The following is a 23127-nucleotide window of genomic DNA, read 5'->3' as shown; positions in this document are numbered from 1 at the left end:
GTAGAGGATGCATGCTTTGCTAGCGGATTTAATTGGCTCGTGCTGAATGGAGATTACTGTGTTTCCTAGTTGGGTGACTTCCTCAGAAATGTAGATTCTCAGAGGCCCGGCATTAAACTTTCAGAATATCCATAATTTATCGCATTTAAATGGCAATCTATCTACATCTACATGCTTCCCTGCAAAGCCGGTACAAGGACGTGTAGCGGGGGTTGTTGGGGGGCCAACCATGTATGCGCAATCACAATCATCACACCTCCGCAAAAATGTCAGTTCGATTATTCACAAATTAAGCACATGAAAGAGGGTGCTTACGTGCAAGAATATTCAATAGCAGGATTCAAAACTATTCAATAGCAAATTATATTCAAATAATGCGAGGACATTGTTAAAAGAATTAAAATTCATGCGTGATATCGACAAAGTCAACCCATACTAATTATCTACTTAGTGCCTACAGTCATATCTATTTTAATATCTAATCGCACGAAGAATATAATTATTATTATTTGGTATTTGTATTAAACCGGACCCCATATCATTCGGCGCACGACAAAACTTGTTCCTCAGATAATATACGTACAGTAGTAAATCATGAACACCAGCTAGTCGATAGATAAAGAAACAAATTTCAAGGGAAAGCAAGCATAAATTTTAGTCAATTATCGGGGTACACTGAGCAAAGAAGGCAAGGCTACTAGTCTATGAGAATATACCACGAATGAAGTATCAACTCTAATAAATATTAAAATGCACTCTGTATTTACCATTTGATCATTTGTTATCGTATGTATCGATATGATCAAAAATATGATCACGACTAAAATAACTTGAAGCGATGATAGTCCTGGCATCGCAGAAAAAGTTACTGTCAACCGATGAATAGAATGGTTTGAGGCGTCACTTTGTGGGAGCGATTCCTATCGGGAAAGAACTACTTAGTTATTCCACATATATGTAATTAAACACGACCTAAGTTACGACTTAGGTCGTGTTTTGTTACGATCCTAATGATGACTTTGTAAGTTGAAACCTAGGTCGTGTTTAATAAAATGTATGTGGGATAACTAAGTATTTCTTTTCCTTTACTGTCAACCAGTGAATACAAGTCCAAGGTGAGGTACTGTGACGAGAAAGCACTGCTCCAGAGAGATTTTTTATGAAGAGGTGCTGCCCTGGCCCTTGTATTCAACTGATTGTCACAAACTATTTCTAGGGTGATTGTCATTAATATTACCTTTAGTTGATAATGGCGTATACTATATGACGTCATTCCACTATTTATTTCACCATAAATTAACTAGTAACACAGTGAGATGGCAATATCTTTATTTTAATCATTTCAAAATTATTGCAAAAGTAATTAAAATAAATATTTTATGCACATATTTCGGCTATTATTAATTATTACTCGATTTTATTAAAATAAAAAGTTATCGTTCTTCTATCCTGCTAATATCAGAGGTTCCATTAGTGATTGAGGATTTATTTGGTTTTTCCAGTAATTCAGATCGGCGGCTCTTTGACAAGACGAACACGGCGGAAATGAGTATTCGCAACATAAATATAGAATATCGGGCCTCGAATTTTAGGTCGCATTTCCTTATTTTTCAGTCGCTGGCATATGCCAGGTTGCGGTCTTTTTTCCGATGAAAATCCATGCATGAATGGTGATGATATTTTACGCGTTCATATTTCCGTCTTTCTCTTCATTTCCGGGTGGTAAAAACAGCCGATAATGTTTTCGAAGGTTTTGTTTGTTTTTCATTCGATTTCGACGAATTCGAGTACATTGGGGACCGTCCCTTGTCGCCGTGTTTTATTCTCGTCATCAATTGTTGCGTGTCGAGGCGGCGGCGTCCCGCGAGAGAGACAGGAATGGCGGAGGGAACCGAATGGGCGAATATTTTTGGGCCCGGACCGAATTAATATCGGCGCATAATGGACTCAGCTCCTCCGCCCCCCGTTACGGAATCACCCCGAAGGACATTTAAAATCGGCCCCGGAGCGAAATTCTCCCCTCCTCCCTCCCTCCAATGTATCCATGAAATGTGTGTGTTTTTGTATTACACAACTTCGCCGCCGCGCGTGCCCCAATGAATGTATGGGGGAGAATCTGAATGCCACCCCTCCCTGGCGGCGACGATCTCCCCTCCTCCGCCCTCCCCTCCTCGCCGCCGCTGCCAATCGGATGTGTTGCCGGAGCCGACTCACGTGGACGGCACCGTGACCACGAGCAGCGGTCGGCGACGATTCCTCAGTCGCTCAGCGAGAGCCAAGCGGTCAAGAAGCTCACCTCCAGCGAGGGTCTCTTGTGCGTTTTTAGCGGGTGTGTGTGTGTGTGTGCTCGAGTGAGAGTAATCGATTCTATTATTTTGTATTTGTAAAACTATTCTCATCGTGCGACACCGATACGAATGTCTCGCGTCGTCGAAGGTGTCTTCACGCCGATCCTTTCGACTCCGGCGCGAATGACGAGACGCTGAAGGTTCAGCCTCTTCGCCGAAGATCTCCGAAGCGCAAATATTAAGGCGAAGGTGAGTACTCTATTTACAACTTGTCCGTCTTTTCTCTCTCCCATTACCTTTTGTACAGGACGATCCCGAAGGTGAAGGGGTGAATCGGTTGCCAAGGTAAACAAGTCAGTTTGCAAACAAACTTTCGACCGGCGATTTGACCACGATCTGATTGCAGTTCGCCGAGTACGTTTTTTTTGTTTCTGGAGGGTTAAATAGTGTCCTAGGTTGTGCCCAATGGATTTTTTACTCGCCGGTTGCTTTAAATATATCCCTCACACCTGGTCGACGTCGTCGTCCGCCGCGATCGTCGGTGTGGAAGGTTAACTTAATTCGTTAGCAGCGGGAAATTGAGGAGTTTATAGATCGTGTGGGACGAGAGGAATCGTGTGTATTCGTGCTCGTTTTATATTTGACCCTCGTGCTTGAGTGATTAGCTCGATTGATACGGCTGGCTTCGCCACGTTCTCTCTTATTGGCAACGCCCTCGCTCGGGACCGTGACATCAAGCCGCATCACGCCCCGTGCAACGTGCTCCGCTGGCTTAGGGGAAACCGAGCGTGTATTGCGCTGCAGTTGGCGGCCCTCGAGGATGAAAACCGAGCCGTTTTGCTTGTTAAGACTCCCGCTTTCTGCCTCCTTCCCCCCCCCTCCTCCTCCCCCACGTCCCCCGCTTACGCTCGATTGAGTATTTCGTCGGGGACCATTCCACGAGTCTCTCTTCGAATTTATGAGATTTTTGTGACCATTTTGCTATCTCTTGTCCCAATTATCACTCGCTGAATTATCACGTAGGCACTCGTGGTCACACATTAGATTCATTCGTTAATCATGAATCGACAAATCGTAGTTTTCCAATTCGAATTGTTATATTTCCTTCATCGAAGATCCGATCGTTGGAATAATTCGCCTCCCAGAGTATTTCACCAGGAAATAAATGCAATCTCTTCTTATTTGTAAAAGCCTAGCTGCATGTTCTTTTACGGAGGCTATTATGTTTGATTGGTTTCCTTGTTGCATTCCGCATGTCAATGGGCACTGCGGCCAATTACGTGAATTTTAACTCTCCCCCACGGCCTGGTTGGGTCGGTTGATCCTGAATTTAACAGTTTATTGCACGGTTATTGACACCCGTTTTTTAAATTTTAATTTGAATGTGATTTAATTGAGAAAAGTAATAAAAATAAACTTAGAATGTAACCAGAATTTCTTTTCTGTGCTTCTTTACGCTTGAGGTGGCGTTCCACTATGTGTAGATATGGGGAAAGATACAAGAAATGTTGTGGGATATGGGAGTAAAGTGGTGGCAGGATAGGAATTCGATTGAAAATTGCATATTAATCAGACGGCAGAGGTTAGGATAGTAGGTCGAGAATTGGTATTAATAGTAGGTTGCCCGGCATCGCCGGTAGTTTTTTTAAACATTTATGTTGATGAAATGTTAAGGGTAGCGTGGAAAGGGCTGGAGCTGGAAAAACGTGGACGGTGAGGTGATTAATTCAGTGATTCAACAGATTGCCAAGACGTGGTGAGTCAGACAGCCAAGGGATTGTAGTTATTATTGAGAGCTTAAGTATGGGGTGAGGATCAACCACAAGAAGCCAAAATTAAAGACATTGCCGAGTGGGAGAAACGCAAAGTTCAATCTTGAGGAGGGAATAAAATAGAAAAGATGAATCGGTTCATGCAATTGGGCAGTGTATAAGAGTACTAGGGGTAATTGTAATTGGAAAATCAGGAAAAGAATGGCATTAGCGAAGGAGGCATTTGCAAGAAGAGGTACGAAATTGATGGCGGGTCCACAGATTAAATATGAGAAGAAAATGTTAGCAAAAAGTTCATAATGAGGCTTTGCGGACGCTTTGTGGATGTGGAAGAGGAAGGGCGTGGATTGGAGTCTTTTGAGGTGTGGGTGTGGCGGAGAATGAAGGAAAATAGTTGGCCAGAGTGTTAGACGAGTGCTGAGGTTTTGAACTGAGCGGGCAACGAGGAGAAGTGGCCGAGGGAAATGCGACCGAAGCAGAGAAATATTGAATGGTAGTGGGAGAAATATTGAATCCTCATGGAGCTCTGAAAGTCACCCGCTAGGGTGTGCAGAAGGGGGTGATTACTTACCAAGCATAAAGCATCAAAAATTTAGTTTTAACAATTATTTACAATATATTTATGTAAATTTCGAATAATTTAGTTAATTACAACTACAGGTAAATTTACTACGATATCTGAGTGAGATGTACTTGTCTACGCATACGATAGGAGCTGTTAGTTACGAGGAGGAAAACAAATAATGATAGATGAGAAAGTGTCAATATACGAGGCTACTTAAACTTAAAAAAGGAATACAATTTCTTAAAATACTCGTACAAGGCTACTTAGACGGAAAATACTAAAACGTTATTTCCCGCGTCAGATAAACCTGCCATAGAACGATGGGAGCTAATGAAATGTACATTTTCAACATCATTACTGAAGAGACCTACTTCCAAATGTTGCAAGAGATTTAATCTATTTTAATTTAACCTTCGCTCCGTGAGTGATCCCGAGCCTAGCTCCTGTGATAATGTTGATACGCTACTCAGTTTGTCGTAAAAAGGTTTTACAAATCTAGTTCCTCGACGCTGCACGCGATTCAATTCGGTAATCAATCCAACTTCATGAGGATCCCATATACTTGCAGCATATCCTAAATGAGGCCTAATCAACGACAGATGGTTAAGCCTCATTTAGAAGAGGCCTCGACAATTCTCTCTCATCTTTTCATTACATATACGCAGTACTCTTCTAATAAATCCTAATTTTTTGTTAGTTTGTCCACATATTCCCCAAATATGTTCCACCCAGGAGAGGTCATGAGTGAGGGCAACCAACGCCTAGGTATTTAATCGAGTCTCCACTCTGGGGGGGAATTGGCGTTTTTCCAAAAAATCATCACTAGGCACTTTTTTTTAAAGGATAATTCTAATTGCCAAGTACCGGACGAACGTTTTATAGCATTTAGGTCATCTACTAAACCTACTTAATCGTCAGGATCATGGATATCACTTTAAAACACTGCATCCTCGGCAAATAAGCGTATTAACATCGCAGTCAATATTGCTAATGTGAAGTTAATGTTGCTAATGTGAAGAATAAATAAAAGAGGTCCGATGGAACCTGAAATGATTACTACCGCATTAAAGATAATACTGCCCTTTGTACGCGACCATTCAAAAAGTATTAAATCCAACCGTGGATATGCCATTGACCTCTATCTTTGTAAGTAGTTTACTATGTGGAACTTTGTCGTAGGATTTCTTAAAATCTAGGAAAACCGCGTCCACTAAAACATTGTACTATCCTGAAATAAGAATATCATGAAAAAAAGCGCAGGTTTTGTCTCACATTTTCCGAAATCATGCTGATTTTTCATTTGATTGGCGAGGTTGTCTCACGATCGAACTAGCAACTATACGTATGTTCCATAACCTTGCATGAAATGGACGTGAGGAAAAAAGGTCTGTAATTGCTCGGTTCCTTCTTTTCCCATTTTTTAAATATATGTGTTACATTAGCCATTTTCCAATCTCTAGGAACCTTGTGATCTACATGTTAGAGTATGTATGTCTTAAGTATGATATCCAGATACGGCGGAATTTCCGACGCTAGTTCCTTAAACATACGAGCTGGTTTATGATCGGGCCCGGAAGATTTCATAAGGCTATTGTTTTTCAGCAAACATTCTATTCCATTATATGAGATTTCAATTTTGACCATCGGCTGGCCGGCACGATTTGGTAAGCTATCGAAGTCATTGAGTGAGACACTGGTGAAGACGCTTGGAAAAAAGGAATTTAATAAGTTAGCCTTTTCCAAACTGCTGGTTACTATTTTCCCACTATCACTTTTCAGTGAATTAATTGTAGAATTATTTACCTGAATCTCTAGGGATTGGGAGAGAAATGATGGTGGAATCTGTTTTAAATTTTTAGTCAATCTATTCTTTTTGAATTCGCTCGACGCTTCACAAAATTCTTTATTGGCATTCGCCCTAGATATACTATTGTGTTGGCAAATGATCTCATTTCGTCCGTCGCGTGAGATATCGTTCCCCATATCTTTCGGAAACCGTGATGTAAGGGAGAACTGAGTAAACGGGGCAGAGGAAGGAAGAGAGTGGCTTTGTAGACAGAATGAAGGCAGGCTGAAGTTACTAAGAAATAATTGAAGAAATATTAAGTTCCTACGTTGCATGGAAAGAATTAATCGTTAGGGACTGTTCGAAACGTGCCTTTTGGAAAACTTTATATTTTTATTTATTTTAGTACCCTGCAAGCCACCGCTAGGGTGTGTGGCAGGTGGTGAATACACACCAGACTAATTTTGACCCGAATATTTTTACCCCTACCGCGGTCGGACAAAGTTATTCTGATCCCTTAACGTTCGTGGAAAAAATGACATCTTAAATATCTCCTTCTACACTTGATCTCTCTAATTTTATTGACATGATCCCCTTCAAAATAGGCAGAATAATTGCTGATGATTTATTTTCAAGAAATATTGAACAAACCATGAGACAAATTGTATTTGTTGTATATTTTAAATGCTCCGAAAAGCGAAGTAAGTTGGGGCGGATACTACTCGGAAGAGCGTGCATCAGTTTGTATCGAAGAGAGAGAGAGAGAGATAGAGACAGTTGGGATCGGGAAGGGGGTAGAGTGGACTGGAGTCGGCGTTGGGTTTCCCTCACCACCCGTCATTTCGCCGTGTCCTCAGGCCGCCCCTTCGCGGTGTGTGCGGGGGAGGGTGAGTGCAGTCAGTCGCTCCTCCACACCACGGGGTGGTGGCCAAGCGTCGCGGGGGGGGGGGGTCGGGAAGAGGGGGGCGAGTAGGGTGGGAAGGTTTTTGAGAGAAATTCTTTGCGTTCCGAGGCTTCCAAACTCGACGTGGGCATTCAAATTCCTATCTCGGTTGGTTTGCCAGAGAGTTGTTAGCCCCGGATTGAGGGAAAGTGCCTGGGGAACTTCGCGTCGCTATAATTGCACAAAATCGCACCAAAACGCTCGATTCGTTGTTTTAAATATGCTCAAGCTCAAATTTATGCGGAAGTTATTCCATCCTCCCGAGTCTCGTCGCCTCCATTCGCGGTCCATCCTGAAGTGTTTTCAATTTTTTGAATAACAAATCCTTTTTTTATCAACGGATGTCAACAACCTTTTGTCATGGTAACGTCCTGGAGGGAGGGATATACTATATAGAGATGGAGGGGTTGGGGCTGTCGGACTGTTTCAATCAATGGATTGCGACACGGTCGGGCATTTCCAAATTCGGAAGCGTCCTATTCCGATGCGCCCTCTTTATGCAAGGGGGTGGGGGAGGATGGGAGTGAGTATTTTGGGGTCAATCGCCATGGAACTGAGCCGAATCTGAATAACGGGAGGAGATGAATGGCGGAGGGAAGTTTTGGGTGAATGGGGTTCGAGGCTCCGCGGGCGAGTAGTGTATTTTGTGATTCTGTTTCATCAATGGCCAACGGTGACCGCACCAAGAGAGCGTTGTGAAACGGATGCACCAATCGCAGGCATCGACCCGAAGGTTGGTCAGAAGGGGGTGGGGTCACGTCGTTCACTTCGCCCTGTAAAGCGGGTGGAACCCACGCATTGTTATCGGGGGTGTTTATAAATGGCCGCGGGGGAGGGAGGGCAGCTAATTATCCGCTTCGGCGTGACACGCCAATGGGGTGGGTTCCCCAGCTAGAGAACTTCTGGATCAGAAGTACTTCACTAATTGCGGTCGTTGCTGGGGGCGACTTAGAATCACCCGGAATCGAATCCCAGGTCTTCTGGCCGAGAGCTCCATTCCCACTTCCGCCTCACACGCCCTCTCGAGGAATCACTCATTAATCATTCTATACGGAAGGAAAGAACAGCAACTCGGGACTTTATTATCATTGCCAGAATCCGTCTGGGGTTTCAGTCCTCTCCTCGCAAGTTCCCGTCATAATGCATTGCATAATGCCCTTATGTGGGCTTCATCGCCTAAAGTGGAAGTAAGATGATCGATACACTCATGTCTTGATAATTCACGTCGAAAGTCGTGAAAATTGTAGCACGCAAGTATTCACAAGTTAACTCAATTTTTTCGCTGAGACAGCATTTTTGAGTCACTGTAAACGACACAAGTTAAGATCAAACGACAAAATGTTCAGAAGAAAGTTAGCGTTAAATGGGTCAAACTTTCAGATGGAAACATCAGATGGCGCTAAAGCACTTAGTGTTTTCGAGGCTCAAATATAAATAGCAAACCTCGCATTATCCTGATGACAATAAATGGAAGCTGGTTAGCATCTCACGCCACGCGCGGGTGTCCCTTTTTGCTGAGTACTATTTTCGGAATCCGTGGCTGGAAATGACCTTCGCCGCCACACGGGACAACTGGAGGCGTAAATACTTGTACTGCCATTTGATTGGTTAACAGATGAATGTTTTCATCCTCATATAAAAAACTAATGAAAATCAATCATCTTTCCAGAGATGATTGATTTTCGTATCATCGTGATTGGATTCTTTGACTTTTCAATCTGAAGATTCTGCCGACTGCAGCAGCCTTCTGGACTCGTCTCCCCTCCATCCACTTCTCCCCTGGATGGGTACTTTCTCAAATTCGCCTCCCATTCCCTTCTCCCTTCCCCGTTAACCCATTCCCTCGCGGCCGCGTTCTTGCGTGCCCCAATTCATACGCGTGCCTCTTCCCTCCCCCTCCTGCCCTCTCTCCTTGCCATCTTGCCACTCTGCCTGCCTCCGTTCGATGATCATCGCCCTCTGCCTTCGGATGATCCCGCTGCTCTCCGACACGGATCCCTTGTCAGATTGTCTCTCGGATTGCTCTCCTCATCGCGGTCACTATTGGCCTTTCCTCTTTCCACTCTTCTCATACGCTTTATCTCATCTTAATTTGCGCCCCTTCGCTTGATGTTATCATCATCCGCCATCAGAAACGGGTAGAGAGATCGACTCCGGATCAGGGGGTCTGGGTTTGATTCTCGGTAACTTTTGACTCACCCATTATCACTCTAACCCCGTTTTTCATGGTATCAGTTCTTTCACTAAAAAACACAGCCAATTAAACTTCCCTCCCACCCTGAGGGGCGAGGGGGGGGGCAGTTAACCACCTACCGTCACCAGCCAAAAACCAAACTACAGGTTAATAGTAACTATGGTTCGTGTCTAATTTCGACTGCCTGATTCAATTTCTTCCTCCTCTTCACGTCCGCCTTCGTATTGGTCCACGTCTCTGATTTTATGGAGTGCCTTTACCACGTTATATGTTTTTATATGGATAGCGCTATCTAGCCTCTCCGTTTAAATTATCGTTCACACCCGTGAGACTTTCCTTTCTTTCGTACATATTTGCTAATGTAATTACGTTATCGAAATTTGGATCACTAATTTTCAAGGTTCCGATTTCGCGTGGCTAGAGAATTTGACTGGAGACCAGATGGCCTTTTGGTTGAAATCTGGGCGGTCTCTCTCTCTTGACGCCTCCCGATACTCAAGACCGTTCTGCGACATTTTTCTGGATACTGTAGTGTGCGTTGAAGCCGTAGGGGGAAACCCCAAAGGGAAAGGACTCGACCCTGCCATCTTCTCCCCCTCCCGTCCGTCTTTCATTGCTACCGGGATCAGCTGCTTGATAAATCAACCTCGTACAGTTCTCAAATACGGCTCGGGACTAAGACTGATCTGACGAAATATTCCTTACTCATACATGCTCCGAATTTGCCTGTAAAAACTCTTTCTTTCGCGGGTATTCTGGAGGAATTAAAAAAAAACTAAAGTTCCCCTTTTCTAGCGATCTCTTCAAGCGTGTTATTTGTTATCCATTGTTATTTCATACGCCAATCACCTTTTTACGCTGCTCTTGGGAAACGTATCACCGTATAATCGTATAATTGCTTGTATCTGTGCTGGAAGGACGCGGTGCTAGCACTCTCACAAGGTCTTGAATTACTTTGATCCGGTGGCACAAGCAGTTGCGTTCTTTGGGTCGTCCGCTCACTAGTGCTGATGTTCTTAGACCATATAGACTGAATATCAGGTTGGGAAACCAAATTCGGGGCTGTGGAGGTACTGTGAGATCGGTTGGGTCGAAAGGCAAAGATTTAGCTTGTTCCCTTTCACTTTTTGCTGCTCTGCTGGAGTTGGAGACTTTCAGGAGAACTCTGTCGACGACAACTGCGTCTGTGCGTTCGTGTTCACGCTGGAGGCTGCATATTCAGAGGACATTGGCTGACCGAGCTGGCAGTAAAGGTCGACATTAAATGCCATACTAAATAAACGCTTTGGCGCGTGGTTGGAGGCCTGCGTCTTTACGGAAGTAAAGATGGTGGTTCAATAAATGGTCGAGTGCTAGCATATTATTTATTCTACTCAAATTTGAGCACCGACGTGGACTAATTTATTTGTTAAGTAAATGTTTTTATAGTAGTTTACGACGGTTGCTCCAAGTTAATAGGTAGATCAAAGAATAATGAAATATGTTGTGGGTTTCAATGCATTATGTTGAGAAAGAAGGTAGGAGGCACCGTGTAGACAGACTATTTATAAACACACTCGTCACTGCATAAGCATAAGAGCAAGTGTAAATTTCGGAGAAAGTTAGAGGAGCGGCATTAAGCGGGGAGTAGCCTCGGAGCGTCTTGGTGATGGAGCAACGGCTGGCTGCATTCGAAGGAGACAGTCGTCGCGAGCGAAGGCACGTGGAGGCGAGCGTGCGACGGGCGAGGGACGACAGCCATTGAATAAGAGTTGGAGAGGGGAGAATTGCGCAACCTGCTTCCGTGGGAAGGATGTTATCTTCAAGCGGGCGATGATGATGGTCGGGGGACGAAGGAAGTTTTAGGGGCCCTGGAGGAGGGAGGTGAGATGTAGTGGATTGTGACGGGAGGATGCTCGAATGGCAGGTCCCCGGGGACAGAGTGGGGGGGGGCGGATGAGATGTGGAAGGAGGGAGGTGAGAATTAATTCGCATTTACAAAGCGGATTCGAGAGCGTGACATATATCCGGAAGGGATGATAAGTCAATGGACGGATGTAATAAGTTTGCACACCCTTGGTTTCCTTCGTCGTGGAATGGAGTGGAAGAAATTTCATCTTGCATGCGATTCAAGAGAAATGTCATTCGAGCCAGAAGTGGAGGTTTAAATGTTCCTCCCTGAATCAAGGAGTGACACAAATTTTTATGCAAAAGTACAAGAGATTTCAAATATCTAAGGACATCCATGATTGGTATATGACGATTATTTTTATTGATTTTTAATTTTTTGGAAATTGTGTGAAGTATGTTTCAAGTTTTCTTTCGGAGTCTGACGACCATCTCTTACGGGCAATGTGCATGAAGTCGCGCTATTTATTGACTGGTAAAGACCACCTGCGGTTTTTCGGGACTTGGCAAGGATTGGATAAAACCATGATAAAGGCATTACTTCTCCTTATTTTCTCACAAAAACTGTTATATTTTATTTCGGGGTGTTTGATCGAAGATAATAATGAATGTATTTGTTGGAAAACACCAACAGATGAGAGGCAAAATATTCATCGGCCACGCGCCAGGTATGTTACGGATGCTGGCCACTTCCCTCTCCGGAGAAATCACGTATCCAGGCGGGGTTTGAAAAAAAACGTGTTTTGGTCCTCGGCCTCCTTCAGGTCCCGCGATCCTGCTTCCAGGTTAAGCAAGAAAGGAAGCGCAGTGAAAGTGTATCGGGAAGGGGCAAACTTCCGTCCTGTTCCCCCTCGGAAAGTCTTGCATCCGCCTCCTGGTTCGATTTCCGATCAATCGTTCTCGTAAAGGCCGGGACACAAGTATTGTGGACCCTATAGACTTGTTCATTTTTCCGGAACATATTCGTTTATCTAGGACAGGGTTGTCCAATTGGTACAGCGCACGGTACTACTGTCCGGCGGGCCCAGGTTCGGTTTTCGGTGATGCTTTCAGGAACAATTGCTCCATTGTGCTCTGCTTTATGCATTTCGGGTCTCCCTTCCTGGTTTCACTTCCTGATTTACGGAATAGGTGGCGCACGGGGTAACAAAGAATTGGCCAGCCTCATTGATTCCCTATTAATTATTGTGTGACGCGCGAAATGTCGCGGGAAGTGGGTGGGCTCTGTCCGGGGATCGATGCCCGGCCGGCCGCCCGTAGGATGTCGCAGTACGCATCGAGTGGACGGTGACCGCAGTTTGGGATATCGGGGGGGAAGATGCGCCCCACGGGGGGCGGAGGGGACGGATCGGGGCCCTACCCTGCAGAGGGGGTGGAGGCTGCTCCTGGTATCCGCGCCCTCGGAAAGGTCGGCCATTGTGGCGCCAGCCCCCGCAGTGGCCACGTGACCTCCACCGCCGCCCGCGTCGCTTCTTTTGGGCCGGCCATTGTCCGTGAATCCCCCAATCCCTCATCTATTTCATGCCTTTTATGTCCTCTCACCCCCCGAAGCAACTTTCCCCTCCCTTTCGGAATGTCAGCGGACGGAAATATTCGGGACCCAAATCAGTCCCTGCGGGACGATCTCATCCCGCCGAAGGATGAATTGGGAAGGAGAGAGTGTGGCGGTGATCGGGGGTCCCATCGATATTGTCTCCCCCACTCATTCTTTTGCCATTTGGACCAGACGGATGGGTGCATTGTTTTCCTCGAAAATAAACTAATATTTCTCGTCGAAGCTCTTGCGCAAAAAGTGGACCCGATTGGGAAATATTAGCCATGCGAGGGTAGGAACACAGGAGCGGAGTGGACGCCCCCTCCTCCGGTCCCCAATCACCGCAGTGTGTGGTGTTGAGAGCGGGAGGCGGCTTGATTTGACAGTTCTGAAAAAAAACACGACGGAAATAATAACATACCGGAAAAATACCCGATCGTTTCGATGGTTAGAGGAACAATTCGTCGATTGATGTTTTTGTTCCAAATTGTTTGACGTACTGGGTGGGGAAGGGAGGGGATCTTCCGGTTGGTCCGTTAGTGTTAATTAGGATCGTGGCGAGGGAAGGGCCCAACCGCAGTGGGGTGCGCGCCAAGGATCTCGGGTGTCCCCTAGCAGACAAGAGGGACCGTCGAAAGTCCTTGAAGGTGAACCGTCGTCTCACCTTTCACCTCATTCGATCCTTGCTATCTCTTGTCTCACACACATATGACACTCGACCGGAAATTGATCGTTAGGTCTCAAGTGACAACAATTTAATTTGGTGCCGTAGAGGCAAACTCTCCGGCATTCGTTCATTGCTTTCGCATTTTGGCCCAATCGGGTGTGGGTCATCTTCATGATTAATTCCATTGCCCATGTTCATTCTAAGCGGTAATAAACATGTGGGATCGCCTCATTTATGATTAATTACGAGGGAAATTGCGAGATATTTGAAAATGTCTCGGAATGGAATAGAATCAAACGACTTAACTACGTGAAACCTTTTTTTATTTTTTTCGATGTTGTCTCCTTGTACACTAATGCATTTGGTCTAGCGATGCTCCAATGTCCTGATCCCATCTCGAAAATCAGATTCCTTCGGGCCTGCAAAATCCGTCCACCGAGGAAAATTTTGGGCTTGGGGAAGAGATGGAAATCTGATGGAGCCAAATCAGGCGAATGAGGCGGGTGTGGCAGCAATTCATATTTTAGCTTGCCAACGACACTTGTGCATGGGCGTGCATTGTTTTGATGGAAGATGGCTTTATCCCTTGCAAACGAGCAAAGCGCGTCTGTGTGGGGGGGGGTTATCGGAGTACCAAACTATATTATGAATGCGGAATTTTAGAGGATATGGCAGATGATAGCAGACCACCATTTCTCATTCACGATTTGTTTGGACGAGAAAGTTTTACAAGTATATTAATCGCGATGAGTACTGTTGAGTGAGTTATAATTGAAGGACCTTTTCTTGATTGTATTCGACCAAGCTAAGTGAGGAGATGAAGTGAAAGAAGACTCGTAGGATGGCTATTAAACTGCTGACGTGTTCGCCCATCGTGCCAGTATACCACTGGGGGCACTACTTTTGCTTCGGGCCGATTCCACCCGCAGCAGTGACTTCTGCATCTCGGGTCATTTACCGATTTTGAGCGTACCAGAGAGAGAACCTTAGAGTCATGAACCATGATCAGACCGCAGCAGTTGAAACAAAGAGGGCATTTGTATACACTTCCTCGTGAGGCAATCTTTTCCCGCTGCGGTCGGTCATTAAACCGGGCGACGTCGTTATCTCCACGCGCGCCTGCCTCCGCACTCCCTGCAATGCGTTCCCTTCGCAATAATTCATTCTAATTGGCCGTATACACACGAGATAATTCTTCCCTTTTGTGCCGTTAGTTTTCATTATGTATTGCTGTATGGTAGATAAATTCCACAAGCCTACGAATGCTATTTTCCTATTTTTTTTAATTTCTCACACTAATTTTCGTGACTTTTCTTTCCTTTCAGTCGTGGTTGCACCAATCGGTGACGGCCCTTTCTCTGCAATTAGAACAAAATATGGTTCTCTATCCTACTCCCAGCCCTCTTTTTTTCTCATACACACACCTAGCATTTACTCTGAATGTGAAACCTAATATAGAAACACAGAGATTTATTTACCATAGAACAATAAACAATTAAATGGCCTTCGTCAAAGATTCAATGAAATTTACAGGTACATTAGATTCACATACATACAAATTCATACACTAATGGATGGATTTAAATTACGTAATAACCGGGATTATAGATTTTAAAAGCAGATTTCCCTGCGTTGTCTCTTTTTAACTATTCTTGGACACTATAAAAAACATTATTTGCAAAGAAGTCTTTTAGCATTTTTTAAAATTTATTTTCGTGGGGAAGTATTTGTTTTTGGTCTTCAGGAATCATATCAATATTTCGTTTCGCAACTTCTTAAACGGTGATCCCTATATTAGCTTCCTTAATTATTTATGTACTTCGGGGATTCTTATCGTGAAGTCCCAACCTTTTCACGCTACTTTCATGAAAAATAATGGAAGGTTCTAACGTCGAACTTAAACCTTTTTCCAGTGTAAGTAGTATGTACAACTTTTCCTGAGTACGGTGTATGGATACGAAATAATCTCCGTAATTTTCATTATTTTAGAAATATCGTGGTTAAATTAGTCGGAGGACATTTGCGCAATGTGCACTTGTGTGCTCTGCGAGTACTCAGTGAAAAATTGTAGGGAGGAAAGGAGTGTGAGTTTCTGGCAGGCCTGTTTCTTATCTAGGGAGATCAGTGCCGTATATCGCTTGCCCACTGGACCTTTTTGACTCCCGAGCATCATAGTAACTAAAGAGCAATGTGTGCCTCAAACTTAGGGCCGTGCCGTTGAGCGGAGATGTATTAGGAGAGGAGGGGGAGGGTGTGTTGTCAAACACAGTCTGTGGGGGTGGGGTACGAGAGAAGTCCATTGGAATGGGTCCTTCTCAGCTGGGGGGGAGGGGGTTGGTGGCGACGACGACTTACCCCACCCCAAGAGGGGAGTCGCTCCCTGCCTCCTTCTTCCCCTAAAAACGACACCGATTGACCCAGAGCTCGCATTTCCCTCTTTCCTCTCCCGACCCCCACCCACAAACTTGCCATTTTCGTCGCTGGACCGATTGAGGGGAGGAGGGGGGACTATTTTGTGTTCCTCTTGTTTGTGTAAATAGGCTGAAGCACGAGGCCTTCGGACGTTTTGGGGAAACGTAAATTTATCCGAGGACGACCGTGTGTGATTGAATGGGGCAATGGTCGGATGACCGCATTCATTCGGAACGAAAATAATCGAATTGCGGAATAAGAGGACAATTTTGGCAGAGTCAATTCGAGAGAGACGGTGGGGGATCCGAAGAGAGACCACCAAAGCGTTGTTTTCATCTGGTCGTGCTGTTTTTAAAAGCTGTCATCAAGGTATAAATACTGGTCTCCATTTGACCGGAAACAGCTTTTATGACAGCCCGTGGAATTCATTGCACGCCCTCGCAGATTTCTAAGTAAACATTTCCGCGCGGTTGTGAAAAACTCTACGGAATGGCCGAAAGGGAATAATAAATATTCACATTTGGAGAGATGAATATAATATGATTGATAACTCTATTGTGCGCCTTAAAAATTAATATAATCGCTGGATGGTGTCAGCTGTCAGGTGATTGGTTGATGTAATATGTACATGTATTCAATAGCTAATACTCATAAATATTCAAAGTCAAGTACTTCAACCCTTATATGAGAATATCGAGGTCAAAGGGCGTTAAAATATTTTACTATTTGAAACTTTGCAACACGATTCTGTCTGTCAATGAATGTTAGAAAATATATTTCTAGGCAAGCATTGATAGAATTGTAGATAATGTAGGTAAATGAAAATGTAGGTTATAGATAGTAATGTAGGTAAGATAATAATATATATAAATGTAGGTAAGCAATGATTTAGATATGTATTAATAAACATAACAGTTTCAGGTTTAACTTTGAGTGTTTCATTCGTTATGAGGGTAAAAATAAACTTAATATTTCCACCTAAAGGATTGAAGATTTCACGACCATGGTTTCGATGCTGTGCATCACCTGCTCAGGTGATGCGCAGCGTCGAAATCATGGTCGTGGAATATTAAAATCTTTTTGGTGGAAATGTTAAGTTTCTCTTTACCCTCATATCTATTGATGTTTTAGTGCGAAAGTCAACAGACTGAATTGAATTCTTGTCCATGTTAGTCTTCTTCTGACAAGTTAATAAAATTACTTGTGTGAAATCTTTACAGCCATGTGTGTATTGTTTTAATAATTGATGAGGGAAAATTTTAAATAGCAAAAACTTGTGGCATCAGGAACAATACCTAATTATAAAGAAATATTTTTCACGTACTTCGTCGATTTCCGATCTCAGTATTACTTTAAGAATCTTGTTCAAATTAACATTAATGGTGCACATGGGTGGGGGAACGTTGAATTATTGCGCTAGTTCCAATCATTTACCTGTGATGTTGTGTATCTCGCAGATAAATAACATTTACTGATAATATTGCCAATAAATTATATAATACAAGAATAAAATGATAACATTATTTTGTCCTTTCTTCGTAAATCATTGTTAGCGATGAAACTCGCTCGTAAAAATGTTTTTACATTCAATGCAATGATTAAAATATTTAGCAGATGCGGTCGTCAAAAATTATTTTCGCGAAAATGAAAATATGTACGTATGTGCAATACGTGTATGTAGATGGCGTTGAAGACAGAGTGTTATTCGATATTTCGTGGGAAAACTATCGATACATCCAAACATTGGTATATTTTGGCCATCACTGCCACACCCCATTTCTCCTTCTCCCCCCTCCATTCTCCCCCTTCCCTCCCCTGCACCGTGATCACGCACGGGAAAAGTACCCCACGCGTGGTACACCCTCCGAACTACCTCCGAATTCCTTCCCTTCCCCCGCAATTCCATCAATCCTTCTCCACGCTCAAATCTTAACGTTGCACGCATCTGTTCACTTTCCGGAAAGGCAAAAGTTTCCGAGGGTAACAATCACTAGAATTGGGCCTTTTAATATTATCAGTAATCTACCGGTCAAGGTAGATTTTTGATTGACACAAGCTACCGAACGGTTCAGCGACAATTCTCCTCTCTCCCCTTAACAAAACACAACGCGACTTCTTAAGCTTCTTATACTTCCTTCCTCTTTCCATTCCGTCCAATATCCTTGTCCTATTCCTGCCCCTTCCTCGTCTGGCTCATTTTCTCCCCTCTATCACAGTCTTTAACAACCCATTACCGATCAATATAATGCTTTGCATCCATTTTTCCAGCCTCCTTAGTATTTCTCCCAACAATCCCTATCCGCCCCTCTCACCACACCCAGCACTTCCTCATTTGTTTTCCTTTTGTGTCCACTTCACCTTCTCCAAAGCCAACTTCCTCCAATCCTTGTCTATCATCCTTTCTTCAATGGTGATGTTTCCGCGCCGTTCAAAACTATGCTCCATATCAATGTTTAAGCGAGCCTTTTCTTAAGATTTATCCGTAAAAAAGTTAGTCACTCATGTCGTTATTAGTTCAAATGAGACCTGAGACCTGATTGACATCTTAGTAGAGGAAGTGTGAGGTATTCCCGGTACTGCTTTTCTAATTTGACGGCGTTAATTCTCACGTAAGCTACCATATTAGATTTACTCCAGTAAGCACAATATTATATACAGTTTCAATGATTTAACGATATATCTACCTACTTTCTCGCGATTTCGAAAATATCTATGATTTATACAGGGAGTGTGGGTCAGAATCATATCATAAGAAGTGCAAATGTGAGTATGAGAATGGGAAGCAAGGTACTAAAGGTAAAGCACACGAGCAAATACTTGAATTCCTCCAAGCAGGGGGAGGGGTAGTCGGAAGTCTCTCTTGCCCCCTTCCATTCTTGGGAAATCGCGAGTTCCGCTCAATGAGTCTTGGTTGGATTCTTTGGACGGCCTGCGTGGGAACGTGGTCAGTAGTGGAGAGGCGTCATGTCGTATTAGTTGGGCCACGTGTAGAATGTGTATTAGTGTCGCCTTGAGTGGTTTAAATTAAGGTATAATTATACGGATTGGTTGGACGACATCTTTGAGGGACATTTAACAGAAGAAGAGGGAAATTAATTGGACACCTCCTGGGGTCCAACAGCTGGCTGAAGGCCATAATTGAAAGGAACAGAATGGAGAAGAGTTACGTAGGATGGCCGGAAAAGTGTCAGAACTAGGGGTAGTTAGTGGGAGATGTCAGGATAGGGAGCCCTGAGAGAATGAGGAGATTGGAAAACAGCGGGACAGTTTGGAGATTTGCTGCAAACCGATCCTGGGATTGATTACCCGTAATGATTAAGTTCTATGAGGATCAAGATACATTCGCGAAAAACTATTGCGTGAGGAAACTAGCGTGACGGAGTGGGCGTTGCAGATAGGGCGGGGAGGGTGGATGGAGAGGGGAGTGGAGGGAACAGCTAGGGACGCACAAGAGGGTTCGTTTGGAAAGGAACGCGAGTCGCTCGGTTGTATTCATGGCGCTGACGGGGGATTTGTTTAAAGCCCAAAATATGAAATCGGCAAATTAAACTGCAAGTGTGAATTCAGCGGGGGAACTGAAGGGTTTTAGGACTATTATCTCTCGTCTCATTCGCAATCGCAGCAAAATAAAATTATGCGCTCCAAGAATTCCTTATAGAAAAGGAAATTATTGAATTATAATACTTGTCATCTGCCATTTCATTTCCAAACATTTAACATTTTCTCTCAATTTATTATTCTCTTTTTTCAAATCCCATTGCTTTGTTTTCCTTCGAAACTTTTGACTTCTCTATTCTGTCGAACGCCTTTTCAAATTTCGCAAGCATGAGAAATATATTCTATCATTTTTATCTTTTAATATTCGGAATGCCTCGTCGTACGTTCCCCATTTCTTGTCTCACGCCCAAACAATTCCCAAGGCAACGTTCGACGCCATTCCCTTTTCTCCAGGGTGTTGCGAACGAATCCCATTGTATCTTCTAATCAAGTGGCATCAAAGCTACCGTTTTGAAATATTATTTTATCCTATTAGAATCTTGTATGGCATTGGCCATAGATTTAATCCAATGGAGCTTTCCATCCTTATAAATGGTGCAGCATAGCCAGAACATTCCTTCCATTTTTATCTAAGGGCACAAAAAAATAATTACCTTAGGCGAAGAAACGTTTTAAAACAGGTGAGAGTTTGTGTCAGGGAGCTAAGGTAAGGATTCAAAGAAAAGATCAATGAAATCTTTTCAATGGAGTATTGTTTTGTATGCCTACAAAACTCGATCGTTCAATCAAGAGGATGTCCGCGGATTTGATGTTTTTGAGAAAGGGGCGCGGAAAGTATTGGAAAAAATAATAAAAGGAAAGGGATGCAAAGGAAGAAGGGCTTGGAATTCCAAGGGAAGAAGTTGCCTGAAGAAATGAATTCGAGGAAGTCAGGAGAAGTGGATGGAGTGCATATTGACTGGGGATGGAAGACGGTGATGGAGGGGAGGATATTGGGCAAGCGATGCGGAGGGGGGGGGGAGAGATTAAGACACATTGGACGGAATTAAGGGAAGCAGTGAGAGTTGGTGAAGTTGAGGAATTGCTTATTATAGTACAGGATGGGTATGTGTTTAGTTTTGTGTCAGGCGGGGCTTAGAAGTGCATGTAATAGTGTATATGGTCTCTGGGCCAATTCAAAATCTACCTTGGCTTGGTGGCTATCACGAAAAAGTCTTTCTATTCCAAAACCAGATTGTTTTTCTCACCACATCCATGCCTTCTACCGCCCGTGATTTGCCATCCCTTCCTCTGATCTATGATTCCCCATCACTTACCTGGTGTTTCCTTGAAAGAAGATTTTCAAATGATGCCTCGACAGCATCTTAGACTCACGTTGGGTCTCTCTCCTTCTGAATGCCTTCATATGCGGTCGGATTACAGTCAGGTTTTTAGAACTTTCATATATTTATACTATATTTATTTGTAATGATGGTGGTGGGGATAACGTCCTTGCCTGCCAATCCAGAGGTTGCCGGTTCGATTCCCGCCTAGGTAGGTTTTCCGCCACATACGGTAAGGATGTTCGTAATTGTCTTCATTTCAATGTGTTAGGGGTCAGGTGGAAGAAGGGACTATAAAGTCTCAATCTCGCCCCATTGAAGTCGTGAAATAAATAAATATATCCTCTATTCTGTCGTGCTAGCGATCTAGAGCCACTAGCCCTCTGCTATTCCTACGTATTTGTCTCTCAAAGTGACATCGTTTCCCCGTGGTGGCTCTCCACCCGCCGCTCTACACCACTCGCTTGCCATCGCTTCAGTCGCCCACTGTTATCATAACTGACGGACGCTGCTCTCCATATATTTCTAATCTATTCCTGACGCCACTGTGCATCATCCCCTTCCTCTTGGTGCGTGCTCCCTTCGTTCACAATATCTTCCCCAAATTCCCTTCACTTTACTCCTACTTTCATTCCAGTACTGCCGCAAATGTAAAGTGTTCCGCCCGGTCCATTCATTCCGGTTTTTCTATGCACTTCAAACCGGGCGTTCTGATTTATCGAGAACCCCTTTCACCCTGGCTGCATTGCGATCTGCCTTCATCCTGTATACCTGCCTCTCACTCTGATTCTGTGATGCGTTCGACATTGATGGCAATCACTTTGCCGAGTCGCTAACTTTAGCTTGATCATCTGCCAATCTTACGTATTCAACTCCCCGTCTGCTTTCTTTTCCTGTCACCGTCCTTTCTTTTCCTTCATTAGCTTTCCCTCGTCGTATATGTAATGGAAGCACACGGCCGATAACGGACAACCCTCTCCGTTATAGCCCTGCCAATCCCATTTCTCCACCTTGTACCCTCACATTCGTGCAGTTTGAGCTGCGAGGGCTGTGAAATTTTGATTCTGATAAATTATTGTAAAAATATTTGATTTTCATAAATTTTTAGCTCAATGTGTTTAGCCTAAAGTTTCATTGGTAATACTCCAGTATTGCGTTAGTGGTAGCCGTTGCAAACGTATAACATGTTCAGTTATCTATGACTGATTTTGATTTTTTGAAATACGTACTTTGCACGAAGTTTTTTTCTTAACATTGGGGAATAGACAAAAGTCCTATGGGCTGTTGCAAGGATTAAGAACATACCTCATGTTGATTTCCGCGAGATTTTTCGTGAAAGCATTTGCCATGAGCGGTCGGGGATTGCTATGGTGCAACAACCAGGCTTTGTGCTTTAAAACGTGGCCTTTTGAAATTGATATGGCCTTGGGGAATTATCAGGACATCCCTATAGTGTGCTCTATTTCCAGTTGAGTTTGGTGGGGGGGATATTGATACTAAATTCCCCCGGTATCTGCAAATGATATGACCTTAACGTTCCCAGCAGTTTTGTCCTTTGGCAAAAGGCCAAAGTGCAAATGATACGGCCGAATTTGATCTTTCGTGATAATATTCGAAATAAACTCCACAACTTCGTCTAACATTGATTTTTAACTATGAACAAAACTGCTCACGAATGTCCTGTTGTTCGGGTGTGAGCAATCTCGGAACCGATCGCGCACAAACACGTCTCATGTGCAATATTTCTGTTCCCAGTGTACATTTTCTTCACCATTTAAATTTTCGATATTTCTCGTATTTGCACTCTGAACGCTTTTTGACTATCTTCTCTCGAAATGGCAGGAGAGGTGAAGACTTCTGAAAGAGCGGTGAAACGAGCTCCGGGCCCACCTTCCTTTGAAATTATCTTCTCTCTATAAACATTTTCAATCAGCTGTAGATCTGCTGTAAAGAATAGCAAATTTTCTCTAAGCATCCTGTAGCATTACATCGACCTCGAGAGGGGATATGTTTAAGCGAAAGCAACACTTACACCGCAGTACTTTGTTCGTTTCGGGGTTCCTCCATCTTTTCGGTAGGCGCGCCGATAATGTTTCAAACTGCAATGACTACAGCTGACACAACGTTGGTGTCAAATAAATGAAACTTTTACCGCATGTACATTTAATTAACAATTCATCATAAAATTACATATTTTTAGGGTGAATTGTGCGAATAAATGTTTTGTCATCATTTCTGAATTCTGCAGCGCTCATAATA

General features: G+C 43.7%; 1 protein-coding gene across 1 annotated transcript in view; it reads left to right on the top strand.

Annotated features, from left to right (window-relative positions):
* The first annotated feature begins 2282 nt into the window (after positions 1–2282).
* per (period circadian regulator) overlaps positions 2283–23127 on the top strand; it is a 157190-nt gene continuing 136345 nt past the window's right edge. The window contains exon 1 of the mRNA XM_071595307.1: positions 2283–2537. The gene's annotated coding sequence lies outside the window, so the exon portion shown is untranslated. The remainder of the gene's footprint in view (positions 2538–23127) is intronic.

Source organism: Hetaerina americana, unplaced genomic scaffold, assembly GCF_022747635.1.
Source record: "Hetaerina americana unplaced genomic scaffold, ioHetAmer1.1.p SCAF_7, whole genome shotgun sequence".
In the NCBI taxonomy this organism is placed as follows: domain Eukaryota; kingdom Metazoa; phylum Arthropoda; class Insecta; order Odonata; family Calopterygidae; genus Hetaerina; species Hetaerina americana.
The sequence above is the reverse complement of the archived record's forward strand: the minus strand, read 5'-3'. Positions and strand labels throughout refer to the sequence as shown.